This window comes from Asterias rubens, chromosome 2 (genome assembly GCF_902459465.1).
Source record: "Asterias rubens chromosome 2, eAstRub1.3, whole genome shotgun sequence".
In the NCBI taxonomy this organism is placed as follows: Eukaryota; Metazoa; Echinodermata; class Asteroidea; order Forcipulatida; family Asteriidae; genus Asterias; species Asterias rubens.
In genome coordinates this window covers 13,919,425-13,929,009 of record NC_047063.1, presented here as the reverse complement: position 1 = coordinate 13,929,009, position 9,585 = coordinate 13,919,425, and positions in this window count along the sequence as shown.

The following is a 9,585-nucleotide window of genomic DNA, read 5'->3' as shown; positions in this document are numbered from 1 at the left end:
ACCGAAGCTTGGCAACATAATGATTTACAAACTCAGTAGGTAGATCTCTATTGAGTGATCTTTGGTTCTGAGAAGAACCGGTGGGCTCTATGTTTCAGACAGTATACTCTGTCTGTCAGGAGACTGCTGGACTCCAATTATTGGTTATACGAGAGAGTGGTAGCTGAAGATGCGTATTGGAGCTGGAAGGGGCATTCTGAGCAGTCTTTGGTCCTAAATGAATTGACTTCGGGTATAGAAGACCCTAAGTCTGGGGGGAGACTAGTGATGAAGAGACAAGGTTTCATCAAATTTACTTTGAGTATAAAGGACCCTAGGTCCGAGGGGAGACTGGTGTATGGCTTGGGACAATGAGTTGGCTTTTCAATCAGTGAATAATCTGAAGAAAAAGACACAATAATTATTTCATAATGTAAAAGTCATCTAGCTAGACATTGCATGGCTGTAACTTAACAATAACTTCGGCCATACAATGTCAACATGAAATGGTATCGCGAGATTGTACAAGGTTGCTTTGAAAATGACTTGAGCAGTTCAACATTAACTAGGTATGGTTTCAAGACATGCAACAAAACTGTACAACAGGAGTGAGAATACAAATTTCAGAGTACCACAAGACAGTTGGCTGGTAATTTGTTTGAAGGGCTGGACATCACATTGATAGTTTCAAGAGATCGCACACCATTGGGTCATGAACTTGTAGTGAATTGAAAATTTATTCAGCTTAGCAAGTTTTGAGGGACTCAACATTTTGCTTATCAGATCAGAGATGGCAAAGTTTAATAAAAGTGATTAAAAAACAAGGTTGATAAAATATGCATGTACCTTCAATAGTGTCATGGCAATCTATGTTGTAGAACCTTCAGCGATGTTCTTTTGTTCCAGGTTGACATGCTTTCATCATCTGTGCTAGCAGCCGCCAACCCTGTCTAAGGACAGCCAGCATGGCAACCTAAGTGAAATCAAAGCATACATGACAATATAATTCCCACAATAAAAATCACAAGAATGCCACATTGTGAAAAATACTTGACAAATGATTTTCAGTAAGTCTAAATATGGCTCAACATGTTAGTATTTGATGAGCAACATAACATGAGTTTGGAGCTTTCCACATCACAACCAACTGGGTGACCAATCCAAACAAAGTCAAGCATAACAATGAAGGGTCTGTATACAATCGGTTTGAGACAATTAAAAAGAATTTAAGCACAAAAGCAGCTCATGAACATTTTGCTATTTGAAATTCAGTAGGATGAAAAGTTTTGAGCGACTGGACAGAATATGCTTTTGGATCAATTGAAGGGTTGATACAAAAAGTCTACTTAACGATTTTTTTGAGGGCAGTACAAAGCATCCATCCAGTGTTCTCATGATGGTTTGAGGCCGTGTCGTGATTGGGATTGAGACATCCGGTTCATCACTGCTGTTCTCATTGGACAGTTTCTGTTCAATCTCTACCGTCTTGGAGGCAAAGTGGTCCGCTTGAGTGTTCTGACCCTCTTCAAGATTGTCCTAGATCTGAAGTAGTTGAAAAGTAATAAAGTAAAGCTTTTATAAAGCGTCATCTATTTGGTTAATGAGAGCCATAATGTTCAAGACAGTTATGCTAACTTGTTGAAATACAAGACCCATATAAACAACATCATTTTCCAAACATACCAGAAAAACCAGGGCAAACCCTTATATCCAAGACAAACACAACTGGGTTCTCTCATCCGCAATACAAAACACACAGGACCATTACGCCCCACTCAGGGCAATAATGGTAAAGTGTCTTTGGAAAAATTTGCAATTTAATATAACTTTAGCGATTCAACACCATCTTGGCATGGTATTACAAAATTACACAAAATTACTTTGGAAAATAGAAAATATTTGAATATTCAATTTGAAAAAAATGACACAAACTCAGCTTGGAAACAATTTAAAACTGAAAACAAATTATTTCAGTTGCAAATGTCTGAAGACTGGATCAGGTTTAAAAAACAACAGAGAGGTATGACCTCAGTGCATGGGACAAGTTTTGTTTATAATAATAGTAACAGTAACATCGAAGTCTTAAAAAGCGCACTTATCTACCTAACAAGGTACTCAATGCGCTGAGTATATACAAACTTTCGGAAAGATGAGACCCAATTATGTAACACCTAATAAGGGTTTACAAGGTGCTGTGTCGCATTCAGCAGCCAAAGGCAGGAACATCGGGGCAAACCCGGTGCAATGGGTTCTTTTACATGCATTACACAACACATGGGACCAACGGCTTTACGTCCCATCCGAAGGACGAAGCAATTGCTTAGTGTCTTGCTTAAGGACACAAGAGTCCAGGCTGGGGATTCAAACCCACACTAATTTGTTTAATTAGACAAATTAAATTTCAAACTTAGTAGATATGGAATAAAACTTCAAGACTTACCCATTGAAGATAATAGTTGGCGTCACATTAATGAACTACAGTGGTTGGAGTGAAGTGTCAAGTTTCTAGATAGCACAGCCTTTACAGTCACATGGATAGCCTGCAGTGAGTTTCTAGACATGTTCCGAGTTGTTAGACTTTCATCATCTGTGCAGGCAGCAGCCAACTCTGTAAAAGAAACAACCAGCATGGCAACAGACAAAATTAGGAAATACATGACATTATCAACCCAATTATTAAAAATCACAAGATTGGTATGTTTTTGAAAGACAGTTGACAAAGCAGTACCAACTTGTACATTGTAAACATTATTTCAGGATTGAAAAACACTAGGTTGAGAGGTTTTAAGGGACTGGGCAGCATTAGCTTTTACACTTGGGTTGTCTGATTATTAAGTTTGTTAACCTCTCAATCTGGCGTCGATTTCAAACAAAAAATGTTACATTCCTAACTTACTAAAAAACTTATTGTTTTGTTTTTGGTTTTTTGAGTTGGGGGGGGGGGGGGCATGGCCACTGATCGACCCTTAATTATATTGGCAATTCTGGATAAAAAATCCCACGAGAGAACAATTTATTACATTTCAAAACAAATGAGAATTGAACTATCATTAGATTTGAATTTCTTTTTAAGAATGGCACAAACTTTAGTTAAATTTCATGAATGACAAAAACAGCTTTGGGACAATTTAAAAATGAAAACAAATTATTTCAGTCGCAAATGTCTGAGGACTGGATCAGGTTGAAAAACAACACTCAGTGCGTGGGACAAGTTTTGTTTGATGAGACGAGACAAAGTAAAGTTCCAATTGAGTAGATACGTGATCAAACTTCAAGACTTGCCCAATGAAGAAAAAAGTTGCTGTGATGAACTACAGTGGTTGGAGTGAAGTTTTGACTGCACAACCTGTACAGTCACATGGATAGCCTGCAGTGAATTTCTAGACATGTTCCAAGTTGTTAGACGCTCATTATCTGTGCAGGCAGCAGCCAACTCTGTTAAAGAAACAACCAGCATGGCAACAGAGACAGAATTAAGAAATACATTACATTATCAACCACCATGTATGGTACCAAGAGATGCAACAAAACCGGACAACAGGAATTTTTTTAATGAAATATCAACATATGGAAAACTTTAACCTCATTTTGGACAGAAAATAAGCCCCTGCTCTCTCACACATCGCGTGTGTGCACGCACACACATTCATGAATATGCAGTGCGGTCACAGCAGCAGCAGTTCACACAATCAAACCATTCCAGATAAAGGTGGTAAATAAAACTGGAGGGGGAGAAAGTTTTAGCATACAGCCGGCCATGCATACAGTGCAAGAAGCCTGATAATTATTTCCAAACTGAAAAAAATAATAAGTGTAATAAATGTCATGCTTGTTGTAGTATAATAGGTTACATGCATATGTAGCATCACATGACAGTTCTTATATGATATGAAAAGTTCATGTCAATGTCATGCAAGTGTTGCTTCTTAAACTTCTTTTATTTTTTCACTAAAATTTATTGAAACGGTACAATAAAGAATCAAAGAAAACAACCGGTCTTCCCTCGATCGTTCCATGTAAACCATCCATCTAGATCTCTTCAAACCATTGGAATTGGGCTCGTACAGTCGATAATGCACACATACACCATCACACACAGTTCACCCATCTCAAAAATAATGAGGTGATCCAACACGAAGCAACAGTTCTTACACTTAATTGCTGGATATTTAGACAGATTTAACTTATGCCGGTGATCAAAAAAGGAATTGGAACATAAATACTTTTATAAAATCCCTTTACTTGTAAACAAATGTGAGATTCAAGTAGTATATTTCGCCGACGGAAAAAAAACAGAGTCACTCGCTTCGTCTTTCACGTGGACGGAAGTATGAGTGTATTGGGCTAGTTCCCAGTGCAACAAGTGTGTTTGTTGTCTGTATATGGGAAACCAATGGAGCCAGACTATACTAACTACAACATATTCATTGCGGGGTCACGTCTTCAGATATGAAAGGAGCTCAACAATTGGATCAAAAAAGGCCCTATATTCCTTTAGACCAATCAAAATTATCCTTAAATCAATGGATAGAGAATTTTTTCTAGCTTATTTAGACATGCGATCCAGTTGTGTAAGATTCAATTTAGTGAGCAAACCCCGGGAAAACTGAGTTGACCTCCATAGGTGTTTACACTTTTGAGCGTTTTTAGCATTCTTTCAATCAAAAAAGGCCCTATGTTCTCGAGTTGCATAAATTAAGAAAAAATATATCACTGAAAGGGGATGTTGTATTCTTTCAAATACTGAGTGATCTGGTTTGGTACATAGCAACACTTTTCGCCAGCAATGAGTTTTTGGCAATGAGTTCCCCGTGTTAAGCCCCTCGTGACGGACTTCAGTGAGCAAATGTCCGGAAGTTTTCCATATGGGCACCACAAAATCAAGTGATAATACAAATTTCAGAGTTCCAAAAGTCATTTGGTTGATAAGTTTTTTGAAGGGCTGGACAACACATTGATAAATTCAAGAGATCGCACTTTCAGAAAGAGAGGTTATTGCAGTGATGGATTCTGAGACCAAATTATGTAACACCTTATAAGGGTTTACAAGGTGCTGCGGCGCATTCAGCAGCCAATTAGCCAGGAAGTTCGGGGGAATCCCTTCTCTTTTAGATAAGTGCACTGGGTTCTTTTACATGCGTTACACAACATATGGGACCAACGGCTTTACATCCCATCTAAAGGACGAAGCAATTGCTAAGTGTGTTGCTTAAGGACACAAGTGTCACGGGATGGCTGAGAATTTGAACCCACACTAATTTGTTTGATTAGAAAAATTAAATTTCAAATTTAGTAGATATGGGATAAAACTTCAAGACTTACCTATTGAAGATAAAAGTTGCCGTCCCATGGATGAACTATAGGCCTAGTGGTTGGAGTGAAGCATTGAGTTTCTAGATAGCATAGTCTTTAGAGTCACATGGAAAGCGTGCAGTGAGTTTCTACACATGTTCCAAGTTGTCACACTTTCATCATATGTGCAGGCAGCAGCCAACTCCGTCAAAGAAACAACCAGCATGGCAACTGAGACAGAATTAAAAAACACATGACATTATCAGACACATTATTAAAAATCACAAGATCGTTAAGTTTGTGAAGGACTATTGACAAAACACTACCAACTTATACATTGTGAAAATTAAGAAATGGCACATTTGCTTTAAGGTTAAAAAACACTAGGTTAAGAAGTTTCAAGGGACTGGGCAGCTTTAGCTTTTTACATCTAGGGCTGTCTGATGCTTAAATTTATTAACCTCTCAATCTGGTGCCGATTTTCAAACAATAAATGTTATATTCTTAGCTAATAAAAACATCTTTTTTTTCAGAGTAGGGGGGGGGGAGGCATGGCCACTGTGATCGGCCCTTGTTATGTTGACAAGTTTGAAAAATAAATTTTAATTTTAAAAGTAGGATCGCAAGAGAGTACAATTTATTAAATTTGAAACAAATGAGTATTGAACTATCATTAGATTGGCAATTTGTTTAAAAGATTGGCACAAACTTTGGTGAAACTTCATAAATGACACAAAATCAGTTTGGGAACAATTAAAGGAACAAGTTGCCTTCGATTGGACGAGTTGGTCTATAAAAAGCGTTTATAACCGTTTGTTATAAAGTGCATATGGTTGGAAAGATGTTTTAAAAGTAGAATACAATGATCCACGCAAATTTGCCTTGAAATTGCGTGGTTTTTCTTTTACTGTGCGAACTAACACAGTCGGCCATTTATAGGAGTAAAAAATTTGACTCCCATAAATGGCCGACCATGGTAGTCGACGAGGTAAAAGGAAAACCGTGCAATTTCGAGGCATGTTTGTGTGGATCATTGTATTCTACTTTTACAACATCTTTCTACCCATACGCATTTTATTAAAAACGGTTACAAACGCTTTTCAAAGACCAACTCAACCGATCCAAGGCAATGTGTTCCTTTAAACGTGAGCAATAATTTTTTTTAGTTGCAAGTGTCCGAGGACTTAATAAGGTCTGACCCTGGTGCACAGGACAAGCTTTTTTGATGAGACAAATTAAATTCAAATTTAGTAAATATGGGATAAAACTTCAAGACTTACCCATTGCTGTTACATGAAGGGACTACAGTGGTTACAGTGAAGCATTAAGTTTCTAGATACCACAGCCTGTACAGTCACATGGAAAGCCTGCAGTGGATTTCTAGACTCGTTCCAACTTGTTACACTTTCCATGCAGGCAGCAACCAACTCTGTCAAAGAAACAACCAGCATGGCAACAGAAACAGAATTAAGAAATACATAACATTATTATCAACCAAAATTATTAAAATTCACAAGATTGGTAAGTTTTTGAAAGATAGTTGACAAAGCAGTACCAACAAGTTTAAGAAGTTTCAATGGACTGGGCAGCATTAGCTTTACACCTAGGGCTGCTGTTTATTAAGTTTGCTAACCTCTCAATCTGGCCCGATTTCAAACAAAAAATGTTACATTCCTTTAAACATACTAGAAACCTTATTGTTTTGGGGTTTTATTCAGAGTTGGGGGGGGGGGGGCATGGCCACTGATCGGCCCTTGATTATAATGGCAATTCGGGAGAAAAAAAATCAATTAAAAAAACGGTTCCCAAGAGAGAACAATTTTTTATATTTCAAACAAAATAAGAATTGAACTATCATTAGATTGGCAATTTTGTTTTAAAGAATGGCACAATCTTAATGAATGACAAAAACAGCTTTGGAACAATTTAAAAATGAAAACAAATTATTTCAGTTGCAAATGTCTGAAGACTGAATCAGGTTAAAAAACAACAGCGTGTTATGACCTCAATGCATGGGACAATTTTTGTTTATAATAACAGTAGATACGGGATAAAACTTTGAGACTTACCCATTGAAGATAATAGTTGCTGTGATGAACTACAGTGGTTGGAGTGAAGCATCGAGTTTCTAGATAGCACAACCTGTACAGTCACATGGATAGACTGCAGTGAATTTCTAAGGCATGTTCCAAGTTGTTGAATGTTCATTATCTGTGCAGGCAGCAGCCAACTCTGTCAAAGAAACAACCAGCATGGCAACAGAAACAGAATTTAGAAATACATGACATTATCAACCACAATATTGAAAATCACATGATTTGTAAGTTTTTGAAAGATAGTAGACATAACAGTACCAACTTGTCTTTGAAAATTATGAAAAAAACCACATACAAACACTTTTTGTTTTGTTTTTAGAGTTTGGGGTCCACAAATTATTGTTGGGCCATTTGCTGTGATACTCCTGATACAGAATTTATCAAAATTTAAATGAAGAGGCTATTTTCAACATCATCTTTATTGAAGAAATTAAGAATTATCACTTAAACATGTTTGTTTCCCATCCGTAGTCAATTTGATTTCACAATTATTCGGTCATAACGCTGACTTTTTAATTTTTATTAAAATCAAATTAATTAATTAATGTAAAATCATAATTCACACAAGTGTTTGCAACCAATCAAAATATTTAGAGTTATTTACCATAATAGTTGATTGTTTGCTTAATATAAACTGACTAATCATGGTAATTGACCTTTTTCAGTATGTAGGCCTATTTGTCTTGTATGTTTGCATAACGTTTTTATTATGGTTTTTATATTCTTGTAAATAATAAGAAAGCAATTTCGACTTTAGATTTAAAAAGAAAGGACATGAACCAGTTACTGAACCTAGCGTACGAATGCAATCTTTGCTAGTAACTATGATATTAAAATGTACACATGAGGCTTTCTCCAACTTTCGAGTGAAAAAAACCCAAAACAAAACAAAACTGCAGTTTTTTAAAATACCCAGGGGGTGCAAACACCGAATTACGAAAAAAAATTGCACCCTGCCCTAGCGATCGCGATGTTAAACAAAATATATATATCGACCGAACGACGTGCACTTGCATTGCAGGGAGAACAAAGTCATCACGGTGAATGTTTGCCGCTGCATCCCACACACGTGAAGCCTGAAAAAACGGCGGAACAAATTTCTACAAGCAACTGTAGAATGGATGCGGTATAAGGTGCCTGCTACGCGTGACGTCATAGTAGGCAAATCATATGGTTTAGTGGATCGTAAAGATGAGACTGGTACAAATAGCACACCTGCTATGTTGTGAATGTGCGTCGCGACAATGTTTTTGATTGAAACAAATTAAAAATTAATAAAATCCAAAGCCCAAGAGACTCTTCTCCCAAATTTTACAAAGAAAAAACAATTATGATTACCTGATTATTATTTGTCTAGCGTATCGATAGCGTATCGGCAGAATAAAAGAGTGTCGGAATTTGTCGATAGCGGATCGGCCCGACATGCTATTTTATGCCTGGCTAGAACGATAAGGCACTGAACAACTTGCAGTGTGAAACTTTAGAGAAACATTTGCTTGGGAACAATATTTAAGGACTAAAAAACATTTGGTTTAGAAAGTTTGAGGGACCAGCACGGCAGTTTTGGGAAACGTAATAGATGGTACACCATTGGCTTTGGAGATACAGATTGAGAGTTAAACAAAATCAAAATGTTGGCAAGTCTTTATTGAGAAACGGGGTATTATGCAATGAAAAAATTAAAGATTACATAATCCACTTCTGAACAATTTGGGAGCTAAATTTTGAGAAATAGACATCATGAGCTTAAAAAACACCAACTAAAGCTAGCACACAATCGGTTCTTAAATGAACATAAAGTTTTAGACAGGCAGGTCTGTAAATGACAGGATACAAATGAGCAAACAATCAACAAAGGAAAAGTGAAAATCTGTTTGTTTTTTGAAATGTGCTACAGTCGATTCCCAGACATCCCAACACTAGCTTCACAGAACAATTTATCAGTTAATTAAATTTACGCAGTATTAGCCCAGAGACAATTAACAGAGAAAGCACAACATTCATTTTAAGACAATTTCAGCGTTAAAAAAACATTCAGAAAATTTTGATAGATTGGGCCACAAGTTTTGGTGAAATGTAATGGTGGTGTACATTGGCTTGTGGGAGTTGAGCCGGCACTTGAACACAGTTTGATAGTTGAAACAAATCAATAGGCTGGTTGGCAAGCTGGTGTGATGTGTCTTTTAAAATTGTTTTGCCAGCTCAACCATACATATAC